At 40.7% G+C, this 8,860-nt stretch overlaps 1 non-coding gene across 1 annotated transcript; it reads right to left on the reverse strand.

Annotated features, from left to right (window-relative positions):
• Positions 1 to 8,507: 8,507 nt before the first annotated feature.
• On the reverse strand, positions 8,508 to 8,614 carry LOC130464509 (small nucleolar RNA R71). Its single transcript, XR_008924913.1, has one exon. It is a non-coding gene; the product is annotated as a small nucleolar RNA R71 (small nucleolar RNA).
• Between the last annotated feature and the right edge of the window lie 246 nt (positions 8,615 to 8,860).

Consider the following 8,860-nt stretch of genomic DNA (forward strand, 5'->3'; position numbering starts at 1 on the left):
ATTAATCATAATTACAAATTAGATTGCATAATTAACAAGGCTAGGCATTCAAACTTGTTAAACATATACAGTAGGTCAATCAAAAATTCAAGATTTATCAACAAGAATCGCAAATATTTAATTTAACATCTTAAATTTACAAACTTTTGCGTTCGAAAAACTAAAACCTTCGAAAAGTCATAGTTAGGCTTCGAATTTGGAAATTCTGGTTTCGGCGTGTTGCTTTTGTATGCGGGTTTAGGTTGTATTGTTTTTGCGAGATCATCCTCGATCTTTATTCCCACATCATAAACTCTTTTGAAAGTGTCAAGTCCCAGGTACCTAAGGTGTTGTCTGTAAGCCGGGTCCAGGTTGTCAATGAATTTTTGGACCAATTCTGTTTCGGGAGGCCTATTGATTAGTTGGGCCGCCTGATCCCTCCATCTAGAAAAGTAGGTTGTCAAACCCTCATTTTTCTTTTGGAAGAGAACTTCCAGCTCGCGCATGGTGACTTGAAAATCCATGTTCGACGAGTATTGCTTGATGAAGACATTGACAAAGTCTTCCCAAGAGGGGAAGAGCTTAGGGTCCTGGTGATAGTACCGTTTGAGCGGCACAGGTTCCAAGGACAAAGGAAAGGCAGGTAAATACATGGACTTGTCCACGCCTTTCAAGTTCATGGTATTCACAAAGCTCAATAGATGATCACGGGGATTGTCCGTGGCTTTAAACTTTGGTAAGTCAGATGAAATAAAATTTTCTGGTAGTTTGCCAGGAAAAGGTTCAGGATCGAGGGTGTTAGGTTATGATACATATGACATTACATAGATCATGCGGAAACAACCATTAACCCAGGACAACATATTATTTACACATAATCATATAGCATAATTTAGATGCATACTCTTTGTTGCGTGCCCTCCCTAGCTGCGCCCGAACCGAACAAGAACAAGTCTTTAGGACTCCAAGTGTCGTCCCTCCGTAGATAGTCCACAGCACGTCCGGATCCGCCTTAAGATTGACCAACTAGAATCGCCCTTAAGGTACTAGAAAATTTCGGCACTTTTATGAGCAAGATGTGTGTTTTAATTTTCTCTCAAAAAAAAACTCGCTTTTGAATACTTTGAAACTCCTTATAAATTGTGAGCCCTAGCCTCATATTTATAGGGGTATGGAAAGGGAATCGAAATCCTATTCAGATACAAATTAATTAAACCTAGAATCCTACAAGAACTCTAATTTAATTAATTTATCAAATAGAATTAGGAATTTAATCATTAACCGAACTCTGCATGTTTTAGGAAACGTGCACGAACACAAACACTTGCACACACACGCACGGCAGCCACGATGGGCCCCATGCGTGTGCGCGAGCAGCAGCCCACGCAGCGCCCGCTCGCGCTGCGCGCTGCGCGTGCTGTGCGCGCTGCGCAGCCTGCTGGGCCTGGCCTTGCGCTGGGCCTGGCGTGGCTGTTTGTGTGGCGCGCTTGGCTTGCTGGGCGATGGCCTGGCTTCGTGCTGGGCCTCGTCCGGCACGCCTCGTCCGATGCTTATTCGTACGATGCGCTTCCGATTAAATTTTCCGATTCCGGAATTCATTTCCGATACGAACAATATTTAATATTTCCGATTCCGGAATTAATTTCCGTTTTGAACAAATATTTAATATTTCCGTTTCCGGAATTATTTTCCGATTCCGGTAATATTTCCGATTCTGACAATATTTCCGTTTCCGACAATATTTCCGATTCTGGCAATATTTCCATTTCCGATAATATTTTCCGATACGTACCATGTTTCCGTTTCCGGCAACATCTACGACTTGGATAATATTTATATTTCCGATACGATCCATATTTCCGTTTCCGGCAATATCATCGTTTCCGGAGTATTCATTTCTTGCCTGTGACGATCTTAGCTCCCACTGAAACCAAGATCCGTCGGTTCCGAATATTCATAGATAGAGTATTTAATGCCATTAAATATTTGATCCGTTTACGTACTATTTGTGTGACCCTACGGGTTCAGTCAAGAGTAAGCTGTGGATTAATATCATTAATTCCACTTGAACTGAAGCGGCCTCTAGCTAGGCATTCAGCTCACTTGATCTCACTGAATTATTAACTTGTTAATTAATACTGAACCGCATTTATTAGACTTAACATAGAATGCATACTTGGACCAAGGGCATTATTTCCTTCAGTCTCCCACTTGTCCTTAGGGACAAGTGTGCATTTCCTAATTCCTTTGTCGCTCGATGCTTGCTCTTGAACATAAGGTAAGAGTTGTCATCCTTATTATGTCCAGAGGTGTTCCTCGGTTTCAGAGTTCAACTGATCAAATAAACAGATAATCATAGCCTATGATTCATCCGAGCACGGCCATGCATTTCACAGTTTCTAGCTCTCCGAGTGGCCTTGTACAACTTTTAAGCATCTCATCCCGATTTATGGGAGGACAATCCCAATCTTGCGATCTTGAGATTAGACTTCGTTTGATAGGTGATTACCTGAGCGTTGCCTTTATAGCCTCCTTTTACGGTGCGACGGTTGGTCAACGTCAAAGCAACCAGTTCTCAAACAAGTAATCTCAAATCACTCAGGTATTGAGGATTTAGTGTCTAATAATTTAATGAAATTTACTCATGACAGATTTTCATCTCTTACAGTAAAGTTTCATAGGTCTTGTCCGATACTAGTCTTCCCAAAGTAAGTATCTATGCAAATGATTATGACATTGCCATGTCCACATAGTTCAAGAAACAGAACTACTAGTCATCTTGCATTCTAATCGTTTAACGTTTTCTATGCGTCCAATTTTATAGAAAACTTCGATTAGGGACCATTTTCAACCTTTGACATTCAAGTTCACTTGATAGACATTTCTTAGTCACAGGACTGGTCCTGACAGTCTATCTTGAATATATCGTCAAATTGAAGGGACTCATCATTTAATAAACCACAAATTAAATGGAAAAATGAATTCTTTTCATTTATTGTGAATGATTGACCAATAATGTTTTACAAAGATTTAAACTCTAAAACTTTAAAACATTAAACAGAGACATCAAAGCCATTCTCCAATATGCTTGATTCCCATAGCTGCAGTGTGCGAGTTGTGCTTCGCCTGCGGCAGAGGTTTAGTTAATGGATCTGATATGTTGTCATCAGTTCCAATTTTGCTTATCTCGACTTCTTTTCTTTCAACGAACTCTCGTAGAAGGTGAAATCTACGAAGTACATGCTTGACTCTCTGGTGGTGTCTAGGCTCTTTTGCCTGTGCAATAGCTCCGTTATTGTCACAATACAGGGCTATTGGTCCTTTAATGGAGGGGACTACACCAAGTTCACCTATGAACTTCCTTAGCCATATAGCTTCCTTTGCTGCTTCATGTGCAGCAATGTACTCCGCTTCAGTTGTAGAATCCGCAATGGTGCTTTGCTTAGCACTTTTCCAGCTTACTGCTCCTCCGTTGAGGCAGAAGACAAACCCAGACTGTGATCTAAAATCATCTTTGTCGGTTTGGAAACTTGCGTCCGTATAGCCTTTAACAATTAATTCATCATCTCCACCATAGACCAGGAAGTCATCTTTGTGCCTTTTCAGGTACTTCAGAATATTCTTGGCAGCAGTCCAATGCGCCTCTCCTGGGTCTGATTGGTATCTGCTCGTAGCACTGAGTGCGTACGCAACATCCGGGCGTGTACATATCATAGCATACATTATTGAACCAATCAATGATGCATATGGAATCCCATTCATTCGTCTACGCTCATCAAGTGTTTTTGGGCACTGAGTCTTGCTTAGAGTCATTCCATGAGACATGGGTAGGTAGCCTCGCTTGGAGTCCGCCATCTTGAACCTATCAAGCACCTTATTGATATAAGTGCTTTGACTAAGTCCAATCATCTTTTTAGATCTATCTCTGTAAATCTTGATGCCCAATATGTACTGTGCTTCTCCTAGATCCTTCATCGAAAAACATTTCCCAAGCCAAATCTTGACAGAGTTCAACATAGGAATGTCATTTCCGATAAGCAATATGTCGTCGACATATAATACTAGGAAAGCAATTTTGCTCCCACTGACCTTCTTGTATACACAAGATTCGTCCGCGTTCTTGATGAAACCAAAGTCACTGACTGCTTCATCAAAACGTATATTCCAGCTCCTGGATGCCTGCTTCAATCCGTAGATTGACTTCTTTAGCTTGCATACCTTTTTAGCATTCTTTGGATCCTCAAAACCTTCAGGCTGTGTCATAAACACAGTTTCTGTTAAAACGCCGTTTAAGAAAGCAGTTTTGACATCCATCTGCCATATTTCGTAATCGTAATATGCAGCGATTGCTAACATTATCCGAATAGACTTTAGCATTGCAACTAGTGAAAAGGTTTCATCGTAATCCACACCGTGGACTTGCCTGTAACCTTTTGCAACCAATTTAGCTTTGAAAACTTCAAGTTTCCCATCCTTGTCCTTTTTCAGTTTGAAAACCCATTTGCTTCCAATGGCTTGGTAGCCATCTGGCAAATCGACCAAATCCCATACTTGGTTTTCAGACATGGAGTCTAATTCAGATTGCATGGCTTCTTGCCACTGCTTGGAGCTAGGGCTCGTCATAGCTTGCTTGTAAGTCGCAGGTTCATCACTTTCAAGTAATAGAACGTCATAGCTCTCGTTCGTCAAAATACCTAAGTACCTTTCCGGTTGAGATCTATATCTTTGCGATCTACGCGGGGTAACATTTCTAGATTGACCATGATTCTCACCAGATTCTTCTAAAGATCTCTGAGTTTCATCCTGAATGTCATCTTGAGCATTCTCTAGAGTTTGTTGTTCGACTCGAATTTCTTCGAGGTCTACTTTTCTCCCACTTGTCATTTTGGAAATGTGATCCTTCTCCAAAAAGACACCATCTCGAGCAACAAACACTTTGTTCTCAGATGTATTGTAGAAGTAATACCCCTTTGTTTCCTTTGGATAGCCCACAAGGATACATTTGTCAGATTTTGGATGAAGTTTGTCTGAAATTAATCGTTTGACGTATACTTCACATCCCCAAATCTTAAGAAAAGACACATTTGGAGGCTTTCCAAACCATAATTCGTATGGAGTCTTTTCGACAGCTTTAGACGGAGCTCCATTTATAGTGAGTGCAGCTGTATTTAGTGCATGTCCCCAAAATTCTAATGGAAGTTCGGCCTGACCCATCATTGACCTGACCATGTCTAGCAAGGTTCTGTTCCTCCGTTCTGACACACCGTTCCATTGTGGTGTTTCCAGGAGGAGTCAATTCTGATATAATTCCACATTCTTTCAGATGGTCATCAAATTCATAGCTCAGATATTCACCGCCTCTATCAGACCGCAGTGCCTTAATATTCTTGCCTAATTGATTCTCTACTTCACTCTGAAATTCCTTGAATTTGTCAAAGGATTCAGACTTATGCTTCATTAGGTAGACATAACCATACCTACTGAAGTCATCAGTGAAAGTGATAAAGTAGCTGAAACCACCTCTAGCATTTGTACTCATTGGTCCACATACATCTGTATGGATTAAACCCAATAGTTCATTTGCTCTTTCTCCAACTTTAGAGAAAGGTTGCTTTGTCATTTTGCCAAGTAAACATGATTCGCTTTTACCATAATCCTCTAAGTCAAATGGTTCTAGAATTCCTTCCTTTTGAAGTCTTTCTAAGCGTTTCAAGTTTATATGGCCTAATCGACAATGCCACAGATAGGTGAGATCTGAATCATCCTTTTTGGCCTTTTTGGTATTTATGTTATATACTTGTTTGTCGTGATCTAATAAATAAAGTCCATTGACTAATCTAGCAGATCCATAAAACATCTCTTTAAAATAAAACGAACAACTATTGTCTTTTATTAAAAAGGAAAATCCCTTAGCATCTAAGCAAGAAACTGAAATGATGTTTTTAGTAAGACTTGGAACATGGAAACATTCTTCCAGTTCCAAAACTAGCCCGGAGGGCAACGACAAATAGTAAGTTCCTACGGCTAATGCAGCAATCCGTGCTCCATTTCCCACTCGTAGGTCGACTTCACCCTTGCTTAACTTTCTACTTCTTCTTAGTCCCTGTGGATTGGAACATAAGTGTGAGCCACAACCTGTATCTAATACCCAAGAAGTTGAATTAGCAAGTATACAGTCTATAACGAAAATACCTGAAGATGGAACGACTGTTCCGTTCTTCTGATCTTCCTTTAGCTTCAAGCAATCTCTCTTCCAATGCCCCTTCTTCTTGCAGTAGAAGCATTCGGATTCAGAAGTGGGTTGACTGACCTTCCTCTTTGCAGATTTGGCGCCATTTTGCTTAGTTGGGCTGGCCTTGTTGCCACCTTTCTTAGCATTCCTCTTCTTTCCAGATTTCTTGAACTTGCCCCCACGCACCATAAGCACATCCTGCTTATCACTTTTGAGCGTCTTTTCAGCGGTCTTTAGCATACCGTGAAGCTCAGTGAGCGTTTTGTCCAGACTATTCATACTGTAGTTCAGTTTGAACTGATCATACCCGCTATGAAGAGAATGGAGGATGGTGTCTATAGCCATTTCCTGAGAAAATTGCTGATCCAGCTGATATATGCGTTTTATATAGAGTTTTTACCCCCGTCCCTTAGTACTTTTATGTATCAAACGTGCTCTTAGGAGCCGTTTCTAGTACTAATGTGTATTATTGAGTGTGCCTTGAGTTTCAGGTTTGATTATGAGAAATGGGTCGTTTTAGACCCGTTTCATTGTTGATCAAGGCCACTATATGAGTCCGAGAAGTTCGGGACCTCCATCGTCGACTTTCGGGAGCCTTAGATGCTTATGGTTGAGCCCCGGGAGTTAGACTTGGTGATACGGGCGAGATACATTGAAGATTGCAAATCGCCCTGGAAGCTGAGGGCGAAGAGCCGCCCGATCGGGCGACGCCAACCCCTTATGCTTTTTCGCGTTTTTTTTCTTTCCGGTTTTTGGCTTGTATTTTGGGCAAACTATAAATACTAGCCCTTTTATTTTTAGTAAACATCTTATTTTTTTCCAGCAAAAAACCCTTAGTTTATTTCTCTAAGTTTTATTTTCTCTCTACATCAATTCAAACACTTAGTTCGATTTATATAAAAATTCAAGCTTTCATTATTCATTGTTCTTCAATTAGGTATTGCTTCTTGTTCTAATTTAGTTTATTGCTTTAATCATGTTTTCTATTATATTAATTGCTTTGTTATTTATTATCATGAGTGAGTAGTTTAATTTCTAGGGTTTAGGGGATCCATGAATGCATGATTGGGATTATATGTGGACATGATATTTGATTGATTGATTAATTTCTATAGCTTATTATTATTGCTCGTCAATTCTGTTCGGCCGGACTATTTTGATTTGAGTTTGATTAACCTTAGATTATGCGCCGAGAGGTATAAATCTGATGTTTTTGGTTTGTGGCTATTAGATAGGAATTATTTCTAGTACGTAGCGAGAGCCCGCTAGTTGTTCTATCCTAAGGAATTCATAAGATTCGAGAGATGCATGTTTTCCTAGTTATGATTGTTAATTGATTGTTATTGTCCGTTGTCCAATCCCGGTCTGCATTTGTGGTGAACCGCTGCCCTAGATTCCTTTAATATTGTTATCTTCCGATTTGATTATTTGCTTTAGTTTAATATACAAACCAATCCAATTCTTGTTACCAATAGTCTAGATTAGTCTTTTAATAGTAGAAAGAACATTGTTTCCCTGTGGATACGATCCCTGCTTCCCTTACTATATTTTTAGTTGGTGAACGTTAGGTTTATCTTTGATAGGAGTGCGATTTAGCCTGTCAAATTTTGGCGCCGTTGCCGGGGAAACGATTTTATTTTTCGTTATTAATTGTTTTTCTAGATTATTGTTTGTCACTTCTCAAGGGACTCTCGTTCCTTGAGACCGGATCTCACGACTGTTTTCTAGTTCTTGCTTGTTTATGCCCAGGACTGTCCCTACCAGCGATCTGACTTCGTTCGATCCTGAACCTGAACGGACCTTTCGTAGACGGCGTAGATTCGTTGAACAGTTGAGAGACTATTCTGACTCTGAATCCGACCATCTGATTAGCAATCTATTCCATACAGATTCAGAGATGGGTGACCAAGCACCACCACCCCCACTTGTGCCAAGGCTTACAGACTATTCTAAACCAAGTCTGTCTATGCTTCCCAAGGCAATCATGCCTTCCATTGCGGTCGAGAATTTCAAGATTGAACCCCAACTGATAAACATGATCGAGAGACACCAATTCGGTGGGGAAAAGGGTGAAGATCCCAATCTCCACATTCAGTCTTTCATTCAGTATTGTGCCACCATTAAGCAGAAGAATTTAACACCGGAGCAGACTATGGAGATACTCTTTCCATTTTCATTGAGTGGGAAGGCCAAGCTATGGATTAACAGTCTCAACCGCGCAGCTATGAAAATCACCGATTGGAATTCTTTGGCCCTCGCATTCTATGTTAAATATTTCCCACCTGAGAAGACAGCTCGTCTGAGGGGTCAGATATTAGGTATCTCTCAACAAGTAGATGAGAGTTTGTTCGAAGTTTGGGAGAGATTCAAGGACTTGCAAAGAGAGTGCCCACACCATGGTTTAGATGACTGGTTCCTGGTTCAGCAGTTCTACAATGGTCTGGGTAATGAATCTAGGTGTCTTTTGGATTCAGCTGCCAGTGGGAGATTTATGCAACTGGAGGTGCCTAGAGCTTTGGAGGTGATTGAGGAGATGGCCATCCATAGTGCCCAATATGGGAATCCTAGAGGTTTTGCCGACCGAGGTGTTAAGCATGAGATGAATTCTATTGAACAGCTTACTGCTCAGCTAACTGCCCTACATCACAA

The sequence above is a fragment of the Spinacia oleracea genome, chromosome 6, assembly GCF_020520425.1.
Source record: "Spinacia oleracea cultivar Varoflay chromosome 6, BTI_SOV_V1, whole genome shotgun sequence".
Classification (NCBI taxonomy): domain Eukaryota; kingdom Viridiplantae; phylum Streptophyta; class Magnoliopsida; order Caryophyllales; family Amaranthaceae; genus Spinacia; species Spinacia oleracea.